This window comes from Nannobrachium achirus (genome assembly GCF_963921795.1).
Source record: "Nannobrachium achirus genome assembly, chromosome: 14".
NCBI lineage: Eukaryota > Metazoa > Chordata > Actinopteri > Myctophiformes > Myctophidae > Nannobrachium > Nannobrachium achirus.
In genome coordinates, this window is record NC_137821.1 from 43,223,224 (window position 1) to 43,247,973 (window position 24,750).

Sequence of the window (24,750 nt, forward strand, 5' to 3'; positions counted from 1 at the left end):
CAGGGCGACATGCGACTATGCCAATTCTTGACCAGTTGCACCTGCATGATAGTCAACAATGTGAAGTCAGAACATGCCCATATATGGGCATTACCAATGTCATGACATCGGGACAGGGATCTCCATATATGGGCATAAAACGGACAAGGACGTAATTAATTTGCAAGTGTTACTCATGATGACATCAGCGATGTCCATATATGGGCATAAAAGGGACATCAAGCCAGAGCGTGATATGGCCGAGCGGCAAACCCATTCTGTTAAGAGTGGTTCTCCTGACATCACAGTGACATCAGAGCATGATGTCAGAGCAACCAACCCATAGAACCACAGACAAACCCATAGAACCACAGACAAACCCATAGAAACACAGTGTCAGGCGTGACAGACAGAGATACACACATACAAGCTGTGACCGTTTTCATGGTAAACTTGTGATCTAGTTACTAGACCATACCATGTTTGTCCATGTTGTTATGATCATGACCTAGACCAGGTGACATATTATCATGTCCAACCAAACCAGAGATGGTAGGACAAGGCGATTAGCCTACTGTACTGTACTGAACTGTGCTGTACTATGGACTGAGAGTTTGATATCAGGTGAGTAGTTTCACTTTCCTATTCAAATAAGTCAGCTCTGCCAGCATGAAAATAGTTGCAGCAGAGCGTGACAATCAGTTTTCAGGGCAATCAATCAGTAAGCCAAACAGTTGTGCTGACATATTGAACATAAATCAACATGATATAATAATTTTCATATTCATATAGCCTACCGCAACACTGGGGAGGGCAGGCTCCTGTTTCTTCCTGGTTTAGGAGGAGCAGTAGTAGAGACAGACCTTGGAACGGGGAGGAGTCTCTCTCTCTCTCTCTCTCTCTCTCTCTCTCTCTCTCTCTCTTTCTCTCTCTCTCTCTCTCTCTCTTTCTCTCTGCATGGTTTTCTCGACTCCTAGAAGATAAAGACTTTGCGCCTCATCATTCAACCACTCTCCCCACACTAGAGAACATTTGTGACCCAAAAAATAATGCAGACAGAGCTCATATCTTTTTGACAAGTGAATGTCAACTTATGAGTTTAAAGAGTGAAAGCGTGTCGCACGGTGCCGTTTTACTACTACTACCAGTAGTAGTAGTAATATGCATTCATTAGTGCTTGTTGTTGTGACAATGGCACTGACTGCAGTGCATGCATGCGCTCCAGCAGCGATGCGCTCTGGTGGTGCTGCAGCTGCGCGCGCGCGCACACACACGCACATAGTGCACACACACACACACACACACACACACACACGTGCACACACACACACACACACACACACACACACACACACACACACACACACACACACACACACACACACACACACACACACACACACACACACAGACAGACACACTGGCACATCCTCAACTTGTAGCGGTTGTGGTGGGTTGTGCCCAGTAGTGCCGCACGCATTACACATTACTGCTACATACCACCAGCAGCAACAGGAACTCCATAGTCCATTGGACTCCGTGCTGTGCGTCTTTTCTCTCTAATTTGCGTTTTCATTTATTTGCGCGTGTAGGAACGCAGATAGTTCTCTGACAGTTTGATCGCTACCAAATGGGCGTTTCGGGTCTGGTGATGTAACGCATTTGCATCTACTCTCAGAGAAGCGCATTCCGAATTGATAGTAGTGTAGCAGCAGCAGCATCGCACCAGAGACAGCAGCATGATGAGGGGACTCTGACTTCAAGCTGGGTGAAGGTAGGGACTGAATATTGTGTCTGAATGCATGTTGTTTTATTTTCCTCTTTTGGATTGTTTTACGCGCGCTTTGATGTTTCTCAACCTGTCTGCTTCTGTCACGCAGGGAGTTATGCTATTTCACAATAATTAAGTTTGCGCAAGTTGAAATATGTTCTATAATAATGCAACAACGCCTGGTTACAAAAAAAAAGAAACACGCCTAAATATAGCCTAGAGTGACAGGATATGATGTGCTGTTATGTGGAGACCGCATAAGCCCTATATAGGCTGTTTACGCTGTTATAACAAGCGGATACTTTGCACCATAAACATGGCATGAGAGTAGGCTTTATAAAGTGTTTTCTTTTTCTTTTCTGTTTTCCCCCTGGGAAAAGTAGCCAAGGCTATTAGATATATTAGATCAAGACTCCTCAACAGATGTTTGTGTGGCTGTATGCAGCATTGGTTGTCAAAGTGGGGTCTGGGGACCCCCAGGGGTCCTTGAGGGAGTTCCAGGGGGTCCCCAGCTAAATGATAGTTAGGAACCAAATGGACCCTTATGGGTCTGTAACTCTGAGTGTGCACACATTTATTTGGTTCCATTTTGTACACTCTCAGAGTTAAATGAAGATGATTTTTACAATAGAAATTGGGGTCTCAGAGATAGAAGTGCCATTAAATGGGGGTCGGTAGCCTAATGGATGGCAAACTGGGGGTCCCTGAAATTAAAATGGTTGGGTTAGGTATCCCTGCTAGAGACGTAAAAAAAATCTTCTCCTAAATGGGGGTCCCTGGCATATCTTTTCAAATGGGGGTCTGAGGACTAATGTCAATATGGGTGTAGTCGACATGAAAAGGTTTGAGAAACACTAGTTTGTATAGTACTATGGGGGCTTTCCCTCCCCTGCTTTCCTAGTGCTCATGCAGAATACCAGCTGAAGAGATGTGGTATATTGCCAAGAAACCATCAGTGCATTGTTGGTTTGACGAATAAACTACCAGTCTTTCAATCAAATGCATTTATTCACTACCCTATAATCTACCGAAATGACATGGTATAGCATGCATGTCACTCATGGATAATAGCCAGGATAACAGCAGCTGACGTAAATATACCCATCGGTTCTATGAACTGTAATGAACTGTAGCCTACTATGATTGCACGATTATGGCCTGAATGATCTTTCTGATTAGCTTTTTGATCAATATTGCAATCATGGTTACTCACAACAATTGATCATGAGGATTATTGGCGAAAAAAGATGATTTTAGACATAATATTCTTAACGCCTTTGATGCTCAGTGTGCTTCTCTTTACCTATCTGTGGTTAAAAGGTTTGCAGTGTACTTTCTGATTTGATCATGCCTTAAGGATGGGGAGATGGGTTGTATTATTCTGTTCTCTCGATCTTAACTCTTTGTGTAATGATGAGGGGATGAGGGGAAGGTGCAATACTTGAACAAATTCAATCAATTGCCAAGTTTTTATTTTTTCATTGCGACCCTCAGGTCGCAGTTACTATCAAAACCTGCACCGGCTGTCTGTCAGTCAGTCTGTCTGTCTGTCAGTCAGTCAGTCAGTCAGTCAGTCAGTCAGTCAGTCAGTCTGTCCGTCACGTCACACTTTTCCCCTAATATCTCCGCCACCGTTGCCCCGATCCATGCCAAACTTTGCACTCCTCCTCCCTCATTTTTCACATGGCCCTTCTTGCGCCACCATGAGGCCGATTCTTGCGAAACACATTTTTGGACACTGCTCCTACAGATTTTGCCCTAAAATCACGCAAAGCGGTACACATCTCTAAAGTCATGTCATCAACATGGATCTGTCCCATTTCCCATATTCCCTCCTGATTGCCTACCATTGCCTTCTAAAGTTTGTGTATGCGACCCGACGGTAGCTTATCTCCCGATTAGGAAGTCTTCCTGGTTTTATTTACGATTGCTTTTGATAAATCAAGCAGCCCTATACCACATGCATACCACACGGTGCTCTAGATTGGCAATGGATGGAATGCCCCGCAGGACGCGGAGAAATGCTGGGATGCTTGAGTTGAAATGGAGGAGAGGGTGGAGTGGAAGAGAGACGTTGCAGAGGGCTTTCCCCAGACCCCTTTGGCTGAGCGGTGGAGTTCAGTGTTTGGTTTCCCACAGGGTTCGATTTGCTTGTACATGTAGGGATATTTATCCCCACTTCTGGTCTGACTGAATTAAATATATTTTAAATGTATGTTAACCACATTAACCCTGACATCTTTTGCCAATATTTGTCAAAATATATATATACCAGACCGGTGCCCGTTGGGCAGAATAGTCACCATCGATGTCCAGTTGTGCAATACCCATTGTATCCGTCTGGCTGGCTGGCACTCTTTTATGCCCATATACGTTTTTTATTTTATTTTTTTTAAATACTGGAGATTTTATTTGAAAGCCATCCAATCTTCCACCTGCTGTACACATCTCACTCTTTAGGAGTGCTGTGAATATGACAGCAGTACGTAGGCATCTCCAGTGTAGAAGTTGCCGTACAGAGCCTTGGGAACCGCTTTCAGGTCCATGTTCTCGATACGCCACACCTGCAGACCTGTCTCCTTCCCAGCAGCCACAAACTCCTTATGGAACACCATGGTGGCTCTGAGAGGCACAGAGGGCTAGGATAGATGGAGAGGTTTAGATGATGCTTTGCAGAGTAGCGGAGAGCAGCTGAGCTTTGAGGTGGAAGATAGATGTGGAAGTCTATGCCCATATATGGTGTTCTGTATCCAGGCCAGTCTGTGATGTCATCTCCAAATTTGGGCACCGTAGTGATGTCAGTCATGTTTTAAGGGAGATAGTCAAGGAATTCCACACCTGGGTGGCAGTGATGTAGAAGGAGAATTCACCCATATTTGTCTTATGGGTTTGTGTTCAAAAGATCATTGTGTGCACTCCCTCTGGTGTTGTGGCTGTGGGTGTCACTAACTTTTTGGAGATGTTTGGTCAGATAAGCGGGTACTGAGGGGATGGAGGGCAGATTTGCAATGACTATTTTTTTTTTAAGATTAGTTTTTTGGGCTTTTTATGCCTTTATGTGATAGGATAGTAGACTGACAGGAAATGGGGAGAGAGATAGGGAATGACATGTGGCAAAGGTCGTCCGGATCGGGAATCGAACCGGCGACGCCAGCAGGCATCATAGCCTAGTATGTGGTATGCGCCTGGACCACTAGGCCAGCAGGTGCCCCTGCATTGACAGTCAATCCCATTTTTAGTTGTCGTCTTCAACACTGAGCCAACTTAAGCTAGCAAAGTGTGTGGGAGAAACATGGGTCATGGGCCCCAGCTCGAGAAGTAGCCGAATCAGTTTGTTTTGGGAGGTTTGGGAGTCTTTAGTGGCTTTTTGATGTTGGAGTACCATGAGGTGCAAGCGTAGTCAAAACACCATTTTGCGTGGGATACAAAATGGTGCAATGATGTGCTGAGTGCAGGGTCGACCTTCTGGGTAGCGACTGGATTTTCTGCCACGGGGTGGCATGAATAAAACAAAAGGGAGAGAGGTCCAAAAGAATTCTCTGGCACACTTTGTTTCCAACCAATCTGCCGCTCTGTCACCCTCATTACCCAGGCTGTCTGGAGATGTGTGCTCGGTCAGCCTGACACGCTATAGTGGCGGGGATTAGGAGATGTCTTCGAGTGTTGGATCCTCTTTGATTATTCGGGCCGTGGCGGCTCGCCCCTCCTCATGCCGCCAAATTCGCCGATCATTTATCTGCCCCAGACGGGTTTTAACATGCGAGTCGTGCCTGCATGTGCGGTGGTTTCAAAGCCCCCGGAAGGCCGGAACAGCTGCCGTTCCGACGGCTCATCACATCCTTGAGGGAGAGAGGGACAGGAGTTAGATCTCCTCCAGGGAAGTTGCACAGACAGCAGGGTTCCACCTGAGGTCAGAGCCTGGCTCCAGGGGCGTCACAAGGGGGGGGGGGGGGGGAGTGGGACTGAGTTACTGGGGCCCAAGGTGGAGGGGCCTTAAAGGAGTAGTTCACCCCCAAAATGACTTTTTTTCTATTGATTACTCAGGCCATGGAGAGTAGAGTTCAATAATATTTTTTGGTTTTTGTCACATTCCTAAGACAAAATTTTGATTCGAGTAAATTTACCCCCATTGATTCCGGATGGTGACCCGTTTCGAAACGGGTCACCATCCGGAATCAATGGGGGTAAATTTATTGTTATCACATTTTTGTCTTAGGAATGTGACAAAAAACAAAAAATATTATTGAACTCTACTCTCCATGGCCTGAGTAATCAATAGAAAAAAAGTCATTTTGGGGGTGAACTACTCCTTTAATTATTTTAAACTTTAGCTATTGAAAAATAGCAGATTTAAAAGCTCACAGCACGGCACCGAGTGCCACGCTGCGAGCTTGTAGATCTGAAAAGTCGTGAAAATGTGTGCAAATCTTTTAATATTATGTATTTTTTAAGCGAACATTTCTAACTCAAATTTTGCTTCTGGGGGGTCCCTGGAACTAAATGTTTTGAGATGGGCGTCCGTGGCCAAATACATATCATTTTGGGGGTCCTTCACATGAAAAAGTTTGAGCACCACTGACATGGAAACATAGGTTTTTCAAAAAGCCTTAGAAGGATTTGAAGTATTCAAAGACTTGCACAAATTTTCACGATAAAAAAAAAAACAAGCTCGCAGTGAGCTTGTATATCTGCTCTTTTTCAATAGTTAAAGCACAAAATAATGCGTAATAATGTGTTCGCAGTCTAAATGGGTTAAACCCCCCTCCCCCTATGAACAACATTCATGGGGGGCCCGCAGTGAATCCTTGTACCCAGGGCCCAGAATTTGGTGCGACACCCCTGCCTGACTTCATTGTGGTGTGGCCGACATGAAGGGCCAATAAGCACGCTGCTGAACAACGCCACTTGTTATCTGACATACGTATTACACACGCACACTTAGCCGGCATCTGTTGCTCTGAATTGGTCAACATAGGGGGAATTCAGAGCCAATCCGACCTTGGACAATAGCATCACGTATGGCAGCCTGCTGTACCACTCAAAACAAATGTGTCGCTAAAGCATAGATCAATTAGTGCAAAGTCCAATATGTCAGATGGTGCTTTATCCAATAGCTCACAGCACTCTCCATGCCATGTGTAGTTTCCCCATGTCCTGACAAGTGAACGGTATTGAACTTGGAAAAACATACGGCTGGAAAAATATAGCATTTGGAGCATTCAGATAGCTTTTTTGCAATTTTTCTGAAATACATTACAGTGTACTGGCTTTTCTTTCTCTTCGCATTATACACCTTGGCCTCGGTTTTGGAATGTTGCGGGCATTCAGGTTTCTCTCTAAGATTCAGAAAGCTAACAGAGGCAGAGATAATAAAAAAAAAGGACACCCTCTCCTCCACCTCTCCTCTCCTTTATTGCTGCAGTGCCACTATCACTTCAGGCCTCGGTCGCACACGCCCTTGACATTTAACATCACTTCCAACACCTGCAGTGAAGCCCCTTACACCGCAGCCCACCCCAGTGTGACACTTGTTAGGACAGCCAGCCGTAATTGGATCCTTTGTGAACGAGAGCTGATTTATGCCGAAAGGTGTAGCGGGTGGCTAAATATGAAGGTGGAAGAACCGGGGTAATAATTATCAAGAAGAGAAGTGGAGAGATCAGAAGAGCAGGTTTGGGAGGGGATATCATTATATAAATAATGAACCCACAGGGGAGGAAAAATAAGGCAAAAAGGAAAAGTAATAGACCCTTTTTCAACAAGTGTTCATTTTGACAGGTAATCACACCTTGATTAATTTCATTTTACACTAGTTAGTTACTGGGTTTACTGTGCACCAGAATGGATGGACAGTGCCTGTACAGCGTCAACTCGACACTGGTACACACAGAAACATTAATATTATGGAAGGCACCCAAAAGGAACATTACTACTGTCTGCAGCATTTACCTGTCAAACACGAGCACTGCGAAAACGATCCATTAGATGGGAACAGCTGTTCAGGCAGCCACTGAATGTTCGCCATCATACGCTCACCATCATACACTCCCTGTCTACCCCTCTCTCACTCTCTCTCTCTCCCTCTCACACACACACACACACACACACACACACACACACACACACACACACACACATGCCACCAGAGGCCAGAGATCGCTGTGTAATCTCAACTTGTCAGCGTCTCTCTTGAGGAGAGGGGGGGGGGGGTAGCGCAATGGAGAGAGCAGGGACGTGCAGAGGCAGGGGCTGACATTTTTTAAAAGGGCCTTTTGGTGAAAATATAAAAAAGCTTGGAGGTCGGCTATTTTTGGTGCATGATACCACACTGGACTAAGCATTATCAAGTCAATACTTGAGATATGGCGCCGTACAGCATGGATTTCAACACAGAGAGGGCAATTCTTTCAACATAAGATGCTGCATTCAAGTTCAGGAGAGTTTGTACAAGGCCAATTCTCTTGAATGGTGCCTTCAGGTAAAGAAGGAAAGCGGGCATTTGCATTTCTTTCACCATAGTAAAAACTGCCTTCATGGTCTGGAGAGGGCACTTTTTACAGACGGATAAAAGGGCAGGGGCTCAAGCCCCCATTTGATGTCTATGTGTGCACCGTGCCTGAGAGAGAGGTATAGAGAGAGGTAGAGGAGGATGTATTGGGAGAGAGGAGGTGAGGAAAAAGCCATATATCTAACAGCGCAGCAGGTGGGTGGAATGTAGTCATGGCTGGGGACGGACATGTTGGTTAAAACACAGGGTATGGTCGATGCATCATCATCATCAGGGAGGCTATTGATGATAATGAATGATGATGGCCAGGCAGTGATTGGGTTGTAGGGTGTTTGGCATGCCTTACTTTCTCTAAGGCAGGGGTTTCGCGATGCGAGGCGTTGTGTGCTTGTAGATCTGCTGTTTTCACCAGTTTAGTACATTTTGTAGATGATAAATACAAAACGAACGGTTTTACATACAAGGTTTCTACCTGACAACGACGATATGCTCTAAATATAAGGTGCTGGGAGTGAAAATTATAATGTAGGGGTGCCTCGGATTAAAAACATATTAATGGGGTGCCCTGAGACAAAAAAGTTTGCGAACCCCTGCTCTAAGGAAGCCAGGCTCAAAAAACAAGGAACTGAAGAAAATAAAAGTAGTACTCGTATCGTGCAGCACCTGCATGCACAGGAACAGATGTCTTTGGTTTTGCACCACCACCCTGGTTTCGATGACCAGTTTGTTGTTACTGACTGTGTAAACTGTTATTCTGTTGCTGCTGCAGTGTTTATCGAGTTGGGAAGGGAAGACGTGCATAGCAGTGCATGCAGCACTGAAAAATAGCAGATATACAAGCTCACAGCGCTGCACCGAGTGCCGTGTTGTGAACTTGTATATCTGCTATTTTTTAAAAGTCGTGAAAATGTGTGCAAATCTTTGAATATATGTATTTATTTTTTATTTTTTTAAGATTTGTTTTTGGGCTTTTTATGCCTTTATTCGATAGGACAGTAGACTGACAGGAAATGGGGAGAGAGATGGGGAATGACATGTGGCAAAGGTCGTCCGGATCGGGAATCGAACCGGCGACGCCAGCTGGCATCATAGCCGGTACGCGCCTTGACCACCAGGCCAGCGGGCGCCCCGAATATATGTATTTTTTAAGCGAACATTTGTCACTAAAATCGTACTTCTCAGGGGTCCCTGGAACTATATATGTTGAGATGGGGGTCCGTGGCCAAATATATATCATTTTGGGGGTCCATCACATTAAAAGGTTTGAGCACCACTGACATAGACACAACAATGGCAGATCTACAAGCTCACAGCTGTGAGCTTGTATATCTGCTATTTTTCAATAGTTAAAGCACAACATAATGCGTAATAATGGATTCCCAGTCTAAATGGGTTAAACCCCCTCCCCCTATGAAGAACATTCACGGGGGGCCCGCAGTGAATGCTTTTACCCAGGGCCCAGAATCTGCTGCGACACCCCTGTGACTGATTGCATCATTGGTTAAGCAGCTTCTATCACTATTCACAGGTTTTGCAGGCAGCGAGGTCAGGTTTGCAGGTCTGTAGTTAGCTGTTTTATGGGAGGAAAACAAACATGAAGATTGAATTGTTGTCTGTCTTAGTTTATACTGTAGACCAGTGGTTCTCAACCTTTTCAGGCCGCGACCCCCAAAATAATCATATTTTAAATGGGGACCCCCCCCCCCCACCCCACCCTGACGAGCACTTAGAGTTGAGGCATTACATTTTGTTCGGCTATTTTCACAATTTCTGCCTCTAATATTTGACAATTTGGCCAATGTTTAATTTGTCATTTTAGAGGTATTAAAAAGTCCTTAAATTGTCACTTGAGAAATGTGCATACCCGGCCTTATCCACCTGTTTCCGCGAGAATTTACTGTAGCATTATTTGCGGGACACTTCCGGTTAACAGCAGACATACAAGCTCACATCGCGTCGCAGATGCAACCGTTGTGAGCTTGTAGATCACTCTCGGCTGCAGCGCCGGAAGCTGCCTGCACATTCTGCGCAATGCACGATGGGATGTTGGAAAGTTGTGTATATACTTAAGCTTTATGTTGGTTTGTTTACTGTTGAGTGAGAAAACAATGTTGCACATTAAGCTAATCATCTGGGGACCCCCCCAAAATAATTTGGGGACCCCCCTGGGTTAGGGTGTTGAGAACTGTAGACTACGGTGGCGGCTGGTTGGAAAACCCTGGTTTCGATGACCAGTTTGTTGTTACTGACTGTAAACTGTTATTCTGTTGCGCTGCAGTGTTTATCGTGTTGGGAAGGGAGACGTGCATAGCAGTGCATGTGACCGTGTGTATGCATCATTGGTTAAGCAGCTCTCATCACTACCACACAGGTTTTGCAGGCCGCGATAGGGTCTGTGGTTTTATGGGAGGAAAACAAACATGGTGATTGAATTGTTGTGTGTCTTAGTTTAGCCTATATATAGACTATGGTGGAGGTTGGTTGGGAGTATTATGTGACATTCCACAGGAGTTAGTCAGAAAACACAGCTTTTGGTTAGTGAAACTCTTTGCTGGCTGCATGGGGTGATGTGCAGCAAGCAACGGTGTGCAACATAGGTGCTCGAATTCCCTGCGGTCTGCGGGTGAAACTGTGAGCAGCTCTTCGAGCAAAATTAGTTTCTAGAAAACGGAACCTGCCTTCACCTGCCTCTCTCTCTCTCTGTACAGAGGTGGTAATGTGGAGGATGTGTGACTGACTGTGGCTGTAAACAGGGGCGTCACAAGGGGGGGAAAAGTGGGACTGAGTTACTAGGGCCCAAGGTGGAGGGGCCTTAATTATTTTATACTTTAGCTATTTCAAAAAAGCAGATATACAAGCTCACAGCTCTGCGAGCTTGTAGATCTGCTATTTGAAAACTTGTGAAAATGTGTGCAAATCTTTGAATATATGTATTTTTTAAGCGAACGTTTGTAACTCAAATTTTGCTTCTGGGGGGGTCCCTGGAACGAAATATTTTGAGATGGGGGTCCATGGCCAAATACATATCATTTTGGGGGTCCTTCACATGAAAATGTTTGAGCACCACTGACATAGAAACATAGGTTTTTTCAAAAAACCTTAGAAGGATTTAAAATATTGAAATTTTCAAGATTTTTCAAAAATAGCAGATCTACAAGCTCGCAGCACGGCACTCGGTGCCGCGCTGTGAGCTTGTATATCTGCTATTTTTCAATAGTTAAAGCACAAAATGTGAGTGAATCCTTGTACCCAGGGCCCAGAATTTGGTGCGTCACCCCTGGCTGTAAACGCCTTGTCTCCTCCCTCTCTTCCCCACACTGAGTGAACACAACTGGTGTCCTCTTCTTCTGCCCACACATACAGGCAGTATAGTGAGGGAATGGCCCTTATTTGCATGGGGGAATTGATTAACCAGAAACCTGGGTGTTGTTTGAGAATGTGTACCTATACCAACTCATGTGATCCAATTACTTTTCGTTACTTTGGGGAAAAAAAGAGTAGGACTGGCAAGTTTTAATGCCATCATTTGCATCGTTTAGCTACTAAGACTTTGAATTATGTGTAAGAGTAAAATAATGTAATACATCCATGATTTAACCACTTTTACACTCCATAGTTTGTGAAATGGACCCTAATTAAGTTGGCTCTGTACTTTGTCCGCTCTTGTTTCCTTCTACACCAGAAATTAGCAGATCTACAAGCTCACGACGTGTTGCTTCACGACACGCTGTGAGCTTTTAGATCTGCTGTGCCTGGCAAACGTTCCAATGAAGGCCACTGCAAAAAGGCCTTCACCCACTTATCACACTTACTACTCAGCAATTATCACAGACCTTTTTTAAAACACTATTCAGATGCTTAGCTGCCACTTTCCTTTGTAAAAACTCACAGTTTGAGTGCTTGTTGACGCTGTACGGTTGTTATGCTGCTTGTAACAGTTTGTCACATTCCCCGAAACTTCTGGCTGACACCCTTACGATTCTGGGTGACGACAGGAAATGACTCTCCTGATTTCAGCAATGCAGAGAGACAGAAATGTACCCTGCCCTCTCTCTCTCTCTCTGTGCCACACACACACAACGGGGCGTCACACAAAGTTCTGGGCCCTGGGTACAAGGATTCACTGCGGGCCCGCCATGAATGTTAACTATTGAGCTGCGAGCTTGTATATCTGCTATTTTTGAAAAATCGTGAAAATGTGTGCAAGAAACCTATGTTTCCATGTCAGTGGTGCTCAAATGTTTTCATGTGAAGGACCCCCAAGATGATAGGTATTTGGCCACGGACCCCCCATCTCAAAATATTTTGTTCCAGGGACCCCCCAGAGGCAAAATTTGATTTAGCTTAAAAAATACATAGGCTATATTCAAAGATTTTCACACGTTTTCACGACTTTTCAAAAATAGCATATCTGTGCCGCGCTGAAAAATAGCAGGCACAGATATGCAAAGAATAGCAAAAATAGAATAGCAAAAATAGAATAGCAAAAATTGCATTTTTTTTCAATAGCTATTTTTCAATAGCTAAAGTTACCAGGGCCCCTCCACCTTGGGCCCTAGTAACTCAGTCCCCCCCCCCCCCCCCCTTGTGACGCCCCTGCGCGCGCGCGCGCACACACACACACACACACACACACACACACACACACACACACACACACACACACACACACACACACACACACACACACACACACACACACACACTCACTCTCACACACGCCCTGAAGTGTTTTTTTGCGGAGAACGATGTGTCCCTCTCTCTTGGCTGTTACACAATGCACATCATCATCACATGCGCTCATATCTCATTCATTCAGATGACATTCAGGGATTTTAAGAATGTGCGATTGTTTGTGTCACAGAGAATATGTTATATAATTATGTTCGGTTGCCTATGACAGAGAGAGGAGTGGAGAGAGAGAGAGGGAGAGATGAAAAATAATATCCTTTATTGCATTTTGAAAATCAAATACCCAGCCGTCTGTTTGCAATTACACAAGTTAACAACATTCTGACACACACACACACACACACACACACACCACACACACACACACACACACACACACACACACACACACACACACACACACACACAGAGGAATGCTCATTGCCGGCATGATCCAGACAGTCCCATATACTGCACATACATTCGCACACAACCCCCACATCATGCACACATACATATACTGTACGCTATTAACACACACGCAACGCATGGACGCACACGCAGAGACCCACACCCCTTCCGGCATTTGTTATGCGGCAGCCTTCTCACATCTGGCAAAAGGCAGAAGTTTTTGAGCAGGAAGCATGCGAACAAAGCAACGAAAACAAGGCAGGCCTTTTAAACCAGGCGTCCCTGACACAATGATACATTGTTGTGCTTGTGGAGCGGTGGGCAGCTATCATAACAACGCACTGGGACTGGAAACAACACCCGTTATTGTGAACTACGCCGTGCCTACGTAGTGCAGATAGGCCCGGGGACTCGCACAAGTGTGACTCGCGGGATAAAACTATGTTTGATCAGAGAGTGTGTGTGTGTGTGTGTGTATATCTGGGCCCCTGATTCAGCCCGGGAAAAAGAGTTGGAGAGGCCCTCGTTGCGCGCTATAGAGAGAGATCTCTCTCTATAGCGCTGCTGCTACTCAAAGATTTGCCATTTCAGATCATGACAAGTGACAAGCCAGTGGGCCAAATGAGTTATATTTGTTGTTGTCGGGTGGAAACCTTGTATGTCCAAAGCCATTTGTTTTGTATTTATCATTTTAGAAAGGATTTAAACTAGTGAAAACAGCCGATACAAGCACACAACGCCTCACACCGCGAGGCATTGTGTGCTTGTAGATCTGCTGTTTTCTCTACTTTTGTGCGACGGCCTTGTATGATGAAGCAGGGCTTTGCTTTGCGAAAAAAATTACAAATTTGAAACTTGGAGATACAAGGTTTTTGCCCGACAGTGACGATTTACTTTGTTGGCCGCCCAGCCCCCAAAATGGAACGAAGGCCGATATTTTATTTACATTTTTTTCCTAATGGCCGGCTTGGACCAGGCCGGGAATGAACCGGCCGTTCGGGAGTTGTCCCGCTTTTCCCAATGGCCAGCACATCCCTGGTGTATATTACATACAGCAGTGGTTCCTCTCAAAACCTTTTCATGTGGAAGGAAGGGCCGCCAAATTGATATGTGTTTGGCCATGGAACGCCGGTCCCTTCTGAAAATACTGTGGGACTCCAATAAGAGAATATTTTCCAAGGCTATTCGAAAATCGCAATTATAGCAGTGGATATATTTTTTAAACATAGGAATTGTTAAAGGGCACCATTAAGGAACCGGCCCGTTAAAGAGAGGAAATCATCAAGGAAAAAATCACACCAAGTGTGAAGTGAGCAGTGCTATCTATGAGTTCATTTCATCAAGCGTCCCGCTAGCCAATCACAGCATGTCCTGCAAAGTTGGCCAATGGGACACTGGTGTAAAATAAACTTTGAGGCAGACATTTTTAACAAGTTCGACCCCCCCGGTTTTCGACCAGACAATGCATTATCCAATTGTTTTTTTGACTGGAAAAAGCCAGACGATGGAGCTATAGCTCTCCTGTTCCAAAGTGGCAGATGTTTTTTTTTCTTTTCTTTTTGCTTTAAAGTGGTTAAAACAGATTAAAATTAACTTGTTTAACTGGGGACCCCCCCTCCCCTTCAAGGACCCCTGGGGGGTCTCCACTCCCCATGCAGACCCCCTGATTCAGAACCACTGACATACAGTACACTACAGTACAGTATTACTGTATGACCCTTATTTGTACATTCTCAGAGTTAATCCAGCGCGAAAACAAACAAAAACATGTGGTTTCCTCTGCTGTGCATGTTGTACATGATCCTCACAGGCAGGCAGCCGCCGTTTCCCAACCAACAGTGGTTGTGACATCAGCGCTCATTCCCCTCAACATGAACCTCCTATTGTTTCACCTACTGTATGTGAAGGAGTGTGTGTGTGTGTGTGTGTGTGTGTGTGTGTGTGTGTGTGTGTGTGTGTGTGTGTGCGTGCGCGTGCGCGTGCGTGTGCGCGTGCGTGCGTGCGTGCGTGCGTGCGTGTGTGTATTTCCCTGCTGCCCTCCTACATTCTGTGCAACAGTCAGTGGTGGAAAAAGTATGTTTATTTTACTCAAGTAAAAGTATCAATACTGCAATGTACTGTAGACATACTTTGTTGTTACAAGTAAAAGTCAGGAATTACCATAGGACATAATAAAAGTACACAAGTTGTGGCTTTGGAATGTACTTTTAAAGTACCAAAAGTAAAAGTACTCATGATGCAGAATGTCCCGTTGCAAACGGTATGAAATGTATTTAAATCTTTTGATAAAGCTCACAACGTGTTGCATCACGTCCAAATGTGTTCAAATAGCCGATGTACAGTACATAGGGTTAAAAAGTGGTTTAACTAATTTTGCTGCGGATCCCCCGGAACCTCGTCAAGGACCCCTGGTGGGGGTCCCTTGTCCGGACCCCACTTTGAGAACTGCTGCTGTACAAAACTAGCCGCGAGTGCTTCCATTTCCATTCAATATTCCATCCCCCCTCCCTGCCACCCCTCCGTCTTTTCTCTAGGCCAGTGGTTCCCAAACTTTTTAGCCCGTGACCCAAAAGATAGATTTAAGCCCCGTTTTCACTGAGTCAAACTTCTGGAAGTTTTTTCCAAAATGACGGCAATTTTGAAATTCACGCCATGTGAAAACGGCCACTTATTTTGTCTTCCGTGAGTTTTGGTGTCCCAAACGTGACGGGAAAATACCTAGTAATTTTTGCCTAAAGTCCCGGCAGAATAGAAATATCCCCACAGTGAAAACGGCATACCGTGATTTTTACTTTTTTCGGACAAGCAGGTGCACGCAAGGAGCCAATATTAACAGTTAAAGCATTGTAATTGGGATTGAAAGCTTCAGAATCCATATTGCATTCGAATGTTATGTAAGCCAGCCAAACACAGAAGACAGACGTCGAGAAATGCAAGCTTAATGCTAGATCAATGCATGGTTCAAAATTATTCTATAGCCTATTTGTAATTAAGCTGTGTGGGTTTTGATACAAGTCCGCTCTGGAGACAGGAGCGCGATGCGCTCGTAATGTGATAAAAGCTGGAATCTTTACCAACTTTTTTTACGGTGCTATAGCCTATTTTTTGTCTGAGTGAGACACAATGCGCTCATTTGGCCTATGCTGTGATGAAAGTTGGAAGCTACCAACTCAAAGAGCGGCATCATTAGTTAATAGTTTCTCGTCGTAAAGTGTTTTACTGAGCAGCGAGCGAGTGGATGACCAGCATCCATCGGTGACGCGTGAAGAAAAAAAAAACAAGCCCACAATCCCACATGTGCAACACGTTGCATAAGCGATCCTTTCTGAACCTTATGTGACACACATAAGGTTCACATGTGTTGTTTCATGAAGAATATTTCTTGTAACTTGTTAAATCCATTGGTGAGAGAGAAAAGGAGAGACGAACAGACGTGACTCGCTGCTGCTTTAGCAAGCGACCAAGCGTCCAGACGCAGACGGTGTGGTAAGCACTGGTTGCCATGTTTGCTAATTATAAGCGACTATGGTCTTGATTTCCGTAAAGTTGCTTGTATGTATTGATCGTTTCTGTCTGCTTTTTATTTGTTGTGATCTTTTAGATCGGTAATTGTCAAGTAGCTGATGTGGCGATGCTTATAGTTTTAAATTGCTTTTGTGGCCTAGATAATATCACTTTTTGGGGCTTATTTTCGTACACCTGGTTGCTTATTTCTCTCGCAAAGTCTGGCAACACGGATTTTCATTCCGTGATGGTTTAGTAGTGAAAACGATGTATTTTATGGCGATGCCAGCATTTTTGCTCATGTGAAAACACCCAAAAAACAAAACTCCCGGCAAGTTGAAAATGATTATGCAAATTATTTTGCAGGAAAAATTCCGGAACTGTAGTGAAAACATGCCTATAGACATTAGTGAAAACAGCAGATCTACAATCTTAAAAATTTGTGTCCTAATTTATGGAATTTATTTTATTAAATAAATGACTAAATGATTTATTTATGAATTAAATGACTTATTCATGAAAATCCTCTTAGCTTTTTGGGTAATGTTTCTTTTTTTAAATATTTTGACAAAATGTAGTAGACAAAAAAATAAGGGACCCATATGCACAACAATGTGTCCGCAAACCCACAAATGAGTCCCGACCCACTGTTTGGGAAACAGTGCTCTAGGCCAGTGTTTCTCAACCAGTGTGCCTGGGGACCTTTGGTGTGCCCCTGAGAAGGCTCAAGTGGCCCTTTGAAACTGCTTTAGGCTCTCAGCATGCCTTTCTCTCTCTCTGACTGTTACTTCTCTCGGGAGCGTGTCGCTGTTACTACATGTCATCTTTTCGACAACCGACTCTAACCCTCACCCTAACCATAACCTCCGTGGAGTGAGTCGCTAACCCTCCGGTCGAAATGATGGGCGTTCGCAAAAGCGAGATTTCCCCACTTCTCTCACTAACCTCTCATGTCTATCTGGCTTCGCGCCTCTCTTTCGATAAGAGGCCACTTCTCCCCCCCCAGTCTGTTGTATCTTTCCCTCCCTCTTGCCTCTCCATACTTCCTTGCTCCTGACAGTGTGTGTGTGTGGAAGAGGGGGGGACTGTGGAAACTAATCTGGGTTTGCAGCCTCCCCCCCCTCCACAGATACGACCGCCCTGTCACGTCCAGGGACAGGAAACGTCCCTGCTTCCTGCTCTATGTAGCCTGCCTGCCATGCAGCTGCAAATAGACGTTTGCCACCCCAGGGCTGCCCCCCCCCTCCCTATCTCTGTCCCATCAAGAAACACCACTGTTACAACTTCCTGAAACACATGAGAGGGGGGGGGGGGTGTCAAAACAGAATAACCAGCAGGAAGGAGTCATAGATATTGTGTACGCACTAAGGAGGGGCCCCCATACAGCCTACCCTGTATACATGAGGTGACCCAGTGGCTCTCAAATTAGGGTCCTTGGGGGGGGGGGGGGGGGGGGGGGGCTTGTCTATTTTCAAAACAATCATGTGAAAAATGTGATATATTTGAAACATTTTGAGAACCCAAATCTTGTATCTTGCACACTCTTTTCAGACGGGGGTCCACGGCCAAATCCATATTAACTTGGGGATCCTTGTCATAAAAACGTTTCAGAGCCACTACACTGGAGAATGGCCCTGTTTGTGGTGCGTGCGTGCATGGCAGCGTGTGTGCGTGCATGGCAGCGTGCGTGCGTGCATGCGTGCGTGCGTGCGATGTGCACATGACAGAGTATCAGTATGTGTCTCTCTCGTGCGGCCGTGGGTCTCCAGATGTACAGAATGTTAATCAGAGTGGATGAATGGCCATTATTACCCACGCGGACATCAATCAAACTCCTTTTCCCAGAATGCCTTTGGGGGGAGAATATAGAATGACAATCAATGGCTGCACATGAGGCTGTACATCAGCCGCGGGTATTTACCGCTAGCATGGAAATTACCCCATCATGGCATTATCGACATCATGGGGATGGATATATCCATGTCTCCTCATCAATCTGTGTGTGTGTGTGTGTGTGTGTGTGTGTGTGTGTGTGTGTGTGTGTGTGTGTGTGTGTGTGTGTGTGTGTGTGTGTGTGTGTGTGTGTGTGCGCGCGCGCGTGCGTGTGCATGTTTGTGTATGTGTGTGTCAGTTATGCTCGATTGCCTCATCACACGTGTAGATCTGGTATTGAGAAACGCTGCAAAAAACAGACCAATTCTCAGTATCAGCATTCTCAGCAGCTATTTATAATATATCCAATTTGTATAGCACTTTTCTCGGTACTCAAAGTCGCTTTACATAGGCTGAACAAAATAATGGATGAGTACCAGGGACAACCTACAACCACTGCAGATTTGCAAATGATATAGTGCAAATATACTGTTCTCTGCCATGGAAATCTGATAAAATAATGTTTGATTTCATTCAAATAAGTTTCTTGAGTAAAATAAATTACAAAGGTATTGCCATTAAAACGTACTCAAAGTACCAAAACTAAAGGTACTCATTAAGCAGAATGCCTCTTTTTACTAGGTATCTGTTTAAAGGGGAAGACCACCCATTTTCAATATTGAACTATGTCATTAATATACCTTAGAGGAGTTGTGTGGAAATAGAAAAAAAGTTTCCCCCCTTCTGTGTTGCTTAGAACTGGAGGATTGATTTTGGGGTTTGTATTGTAAAGTACAACTTGATGACATCACACCGTTGTACTTTACAATACAAACCCCAAAATCAATCCTCCAGTTCTAGGCAACACAGAAGGGGGGAAACCTTTTTTCTATTTCCACACAACTCTAAGTTATATTAATGACATGGGTGAAAATGGGTGGTCTTCCCCTTTAAAATGTATTAAAATCATTGTAAAATAGACTTAAAATAGAAGTTTAAATAGGGCGGAATAGGTTAATGTATGTTTTATAATATTAATAATTCAAATCTGGTAAGTAACTAGTAGGCATAACTAAAGTGTTGGAGTAAAAAGTACAATATTTGGCTCTGAGATGTAGTGGGGTAGAAGCGAAAATGTTAAATACTGAAGAAAGTAAAAAAACTACCTGAAAATTGTTCTTTAACTACAGTACTTGAGTGCAACTACTTAATTACTTTACACCACTGGATACCCTGAATGATGAACCGTGTGTGCATTAACTCTCTATAAAACTACTGGGGAACATTTTACAACTATATATTGTAACATGCATGAACCGGCTTTAATGGACACCCAGCTCCCCGGCAGTCGTCGTATGTTTGTCCTCATGTGTTTTCACGCCTCCTCTCTTTATACCGCCCACGCTGTTGGGAGATGTGCCGTTATTCATTCAGCCACGCAGCCTCCCCTCAGCGCAGGGCTGATGAGGTCACGGCTGTGGTGTCGCGCAATCAGCACTGCAGCAAACAATCGCTGGCGCTCACCTCGCTGACCGTCCGTCGCTCTCTCTCTCCCTCTCTCTCTCTCTCTCTCTCTCTCTCTCTCTCTCTCTGCCAGCGTCCTTTTAGTATGCACGGATCACTGCCCAGTCCCCGGCTCTCTCTCTCACTCTCTATACTCTGTACTCCGCCACTCCACTCCACTCCACACATGCAGGTTGGAGTGGTCATCGTATTATAGACACCTGGCTGCCATCACGATGCCTTCAGTCACACAGACGAGAGAGAGAGAGAGAGAGAGACACGTTTACCTCTACTTGATACAGACGTCACGCTGGCCGCCGGTCAATGTATCTGTCGTCTCACAAAGTATTTTCGTGCACAAAAGAACAGATTTCCAAGCTAAAAATGTGGCGTGATGCAATTCAATTCAATTCAATTCAAAGGAGCTTTATTGGCATGAGAAAACATACGTTTACATTGCCAAAGCAAGTGTCACAAATAAAACTAGAAGAAGTGCTCTTCCGAGCACAGGTCTCCACCAGCCACGCGTCCTGGTGGTGCTATAATAGGCCAATGTAAAAAGGGTGGCATGTGTTCTTCACCAATGTTAGACCTTTCATGGCGCCACCATGAGGCTGATTTGAACATTTTGTAGTGTCATTTCTTCCTTGGCCTTTTGTGAATGTGCGTGCACAATTTCATTAGAATTGTTTGATTTGAGGCATTTTGTTCGAAACGGATCAATCCTGCAAAGTTTAGAGGCCAATCAGGATTGAATATTTAAGACGGGACAGATCCGTCTTGATCATATGACTGTAGAGATACTGTGTACTGATTTGTGTTAATTTTGGGTAAAATCTGAAGGAGTAATATCCAAAAATGTGTCTTACATAAGTCGGCCTCCTGGTGGCGCTATAAAAGGCTGATGTGAAAAATACAAGGAAAGGGTTTTTCCGTGGCCTATAGGGAGTGCGCATACAAAGTTTGAAACTGATCGGTGGAGTTATAGGTAAAACCACGAATAGTTATAGTGCCACCATGAGGCTGATTTCAAAAATTTGAAGTGGCATTTCTTCATCAGCCTAGTGGGAACGTGTGTGCGCGATTTCATGTTAATTGCACTCTGCGTTTGTGATTTGAGGCATTTTGTCCAAAACGGACCAATCTTACAAACTTTGAAAGCCAATCTCAGCCAATCAGGATGGAATATGGACAATCAGACAGATCCATGTCGATCACATGACTGTAGAGATACTGTCTACCGATTTGCGTGATTTTTGGACAAAATCTGTAGGAGTACTGGCCAAAAGGTAGTTTTGCACAAATTGGCCTCCTGGTGGCGCTAGAACAGGCCCCTGTGAAAAATGTGGGGCAGAGGCTCTGAATTGGCATCCAGGTAGTGCGCTTACAAAGTTTGAAACTGATCGGTGTAGTTATAGGTAAAACCACGAATCGGGCTGTTATAGCGCCACCATGAGGCTGATTTCAAAAATTTGAAGTGGCATTTCTTCCTCTGCCTACCGTGTGTGCGCGATTTCATGTTAATTGCACTCTGCATTTGTGATTTGAGGCATTTTGTCCAAAATGGACCAATCTTACAAACTTTGAAAGACAGTCTCAGCCAATCAGGATGGAATATGGACAATCAGACAGATCCGTGTCGATCACATGACTGTAGAGACACTGTCTACCGATTTGCGTGATTTTTGGACAAAATCTGTGGGAGTAGTGTACAGAAATGTGTTTTGCAAACATCGGCCTCAAGGTGGCGCTAGAACAGGGCCATTAGAAAAATGTGGGGCAGAGGTTCTGAATTGGCATCCAGGGAGTGAGTGTGCTCATTTTGGCAGCGACCGGGCCAACGGTGCCGGAGATTAGCTGGTAACAAACTTGGAGGACGGACGCACGCACGCACGGAGCTAGCAGAGCTATGTTGCATTGTGACATTTTATACCGGTATATACAGGGTATAAAGCTTTTGGAACAAATAGCAGCATTATTTTCTTCTCAAAATGCATTTAAGGGTAGCAGCGCTGTTTCATACTATATGTGCAGTAGGACTAGATGTCAATCAACGGTTTGTAGTCCTTAGGGTGGCTGTGTTCCAGTCTCTAGCCTTCTTTTGTCGCAACAGTTCACAAATCTTGCTGCTGTGTTCGCACATTGTTGTATTTCTCCCAGTAGGTATGGGAGTTTTTCATCATTGGTCATGTTTTCAAACTCACTTCGGGTGTGTGTAATCTGTGATGCACCGACAGAGTATAAATGAACCCTATCAAAGTAGGGCAAATGTTCAGCAAACGTGGGCGAACAAGCTGAGCCATGGATCGACTGTTTTGATTTGAGATGGAGCTAAAATATCGAATTTAAGCGGCCAAGTTCAACTTGGCTGCCAGTGAGGGAGGCGGATGGATGTCTCTGTTCTTGCCATCCTGAATGCCCTGCTAAGCCCCCTCAGCTCAGCGGTACACCATGGATTTTGTGTACCCTGGATTCAGGGGTGTCACAAGGGGGGGGGAAAGTGGGACTGAGTTACTAGGGCCCAAGGTGGTGCCTTAATTATTTTATACCATAACTATTGAAAAATAGCAGATATACAAGCTCACAGCGCGGCAAGCTTGTAGATCTGCTATTTTTGAAAAGTCGTGAAATTGTGTGCAAATCTTTGAATTTTTGAAGCGAACATTTATTTTTTATTTTTTGGCTTTTATGCCTTTATTGATAGTATACAGTCGACCGACAGGAAAATGGGGAGAGAGAGAGAGATGGGGAGTGACACGCGGCAAAGGTCGTCCGGATCGGGAATCGAACCGGCGACGCCGCGGCAACCATGCCCATGAGGCAGTGCCTATGTGGTATGCGCCTTGACCAGTAGGCCACCGAACGCCCCGAAGCGAATATTTGTAACTAAAATTTTGCTTCTGGGGGGTCCCTGGAACTAAATATTTTGAGATGGGGTTCCGTGGCCAAATGCATATCATTTTGGGGGTCGTTGACATGAAAAAGTCTGAGCACCACTGACATAGAAACATAGTTTTTTTCAAAAAACCTTAGAAGGATTTGAAATATTGAAAGACAGATGTTCACGATTTTTCTGAAATAGCAGATCTACAAACTTGCAGCGCGGCACTCGGTGCCGCACTGTGAGCTTGTATATCTGCTATCTTTCAATAGTTAAAGCACTAAAATAATTGAAGTGAATCCTTGTACCCAGGGCCCAGAATTTGGTGCGACACCCCTGCCTGGATTGACCAAGCAGCACCTATATCAACCTGCCTTTATCCCTTGCCGTGCCCCCCCCCCCCCCCTTCCACCCCCCTAATCTGTCTGATCGATGGCCCCAGAAACCCCGTCACCAGGCAACTGAGGATGACACCAGAGTCATTGCGGTGGCGGGCGCCTCCCACCAATCAATGCACCAGTTCTTAACTATGGAAACAACGGTCATGGAGACCAGACTAAGAAAGGGACAATGCTTGGCTTTAGACCAAGGATCTTCAACAGGGGGTCTGGGACCCCCAGGGGGTCCTTAGAGTTACTAAAGGGGGGTCCTCCAAATCTTTGTGTGATAGAAGTAAGGGAGTGGGTTGTTGGCTGATTTACCACTGTTTCAGGGTTGTGCCACCTCTTGCTGAGGTGCATGGATTTAGCTTCCATTACAGCTAGGCTAGCGCTTGTGTTAGATGCGCAGTTTTCGGCTATTTTGCCGCTAATAGAGGCTGGTCGCTTCCAGAAAAGCATAGATTCAGAGAAAAGGGGCTTTAAAGTTGGCGGATTGCATTGGATCCAATGGAATAAATCTGCGAAAAATGACGATAGTAACGTTAGTAAATGTAGGACGACCTCGGACCACCTACGTTTTTAATAATCAGCTCACGGTAAGGAACTGGGGTTGGTAAAGGAAGGTGTTCCAGCACTCGACATTATAATTGGCCCGCTGGCCCGTTTGTACTTTTTAGAGTGACAGGGCCACCAGAACTCATCAGGGACTTGCCCGTTGGGCCAGTGAATCTAATGCCTTGAAAATAAAACGAATAAAAACGTTTATCTAATTTCAAATCAGTATTCCTTGTGGTACTGTTTTGTAATAATTTCGGTGAAATCGTCTCGTAATTACCGCTAAAATATAACGTTGCGTGATCCCGATCAAAGACGAGCAAAGTTTCCTTCTGCGTGTGTACATCAGCTGCAGTCAGTTACACCACCAGGCAGAGCAGCCAGAGATGGGACGTTAGTGAACGAATCGAGTCTTTTGAACGGCTCTTTGAAATGAACGTAGCTATAGCAACTAGAATGAGCCAGTCTTTTGAACGGCTCTTTGAAAGGAACGGATCCCAGAGATCCGGCTCACTTCAAAGAGCCATAAATCCCATCTCTACAGTACTGTAGCTAATGCTGCTAACAGCGTTAGCTTCTACAGATTGTTGAGCGGAGCGGAGCGCTGTTGCCCTGCTGTTCAGTATGTCCAATGTCACCGCGTGTCGGAATCAGAAAGTACAATAGACAAGTTATGTTCTTGAAGTTGGGGAAAGGTCCGGTACTATACTGAGAG

The 24,750-nt window shown here is 44.8% G+C and overlaps 1 protein-coding gene across 1 annotated transcript in view; it reads left to right on the plus strand.

Annotated features, from left to right (window-relative positions):
- The first annotated feature begins 1,634 nt into the window (after nt 1-1,634).
- The window catches only part of LOC308298322 (RAS guanyl-releasing protein 2-like), a 92,538-nt gene continuing 69,422 nt past the window's right edge, over nt 1,635-24,750 (plus strand). Inside the window, exon 1 of the mRNA XM_080741896.1 lies at nt 1,635-1,753. The gene's annotated coding sequence lies outside the window, so the exon portion shown is untranslated. The remainder of the gene's footprint in view (nt 1,754-24,750) is intronic.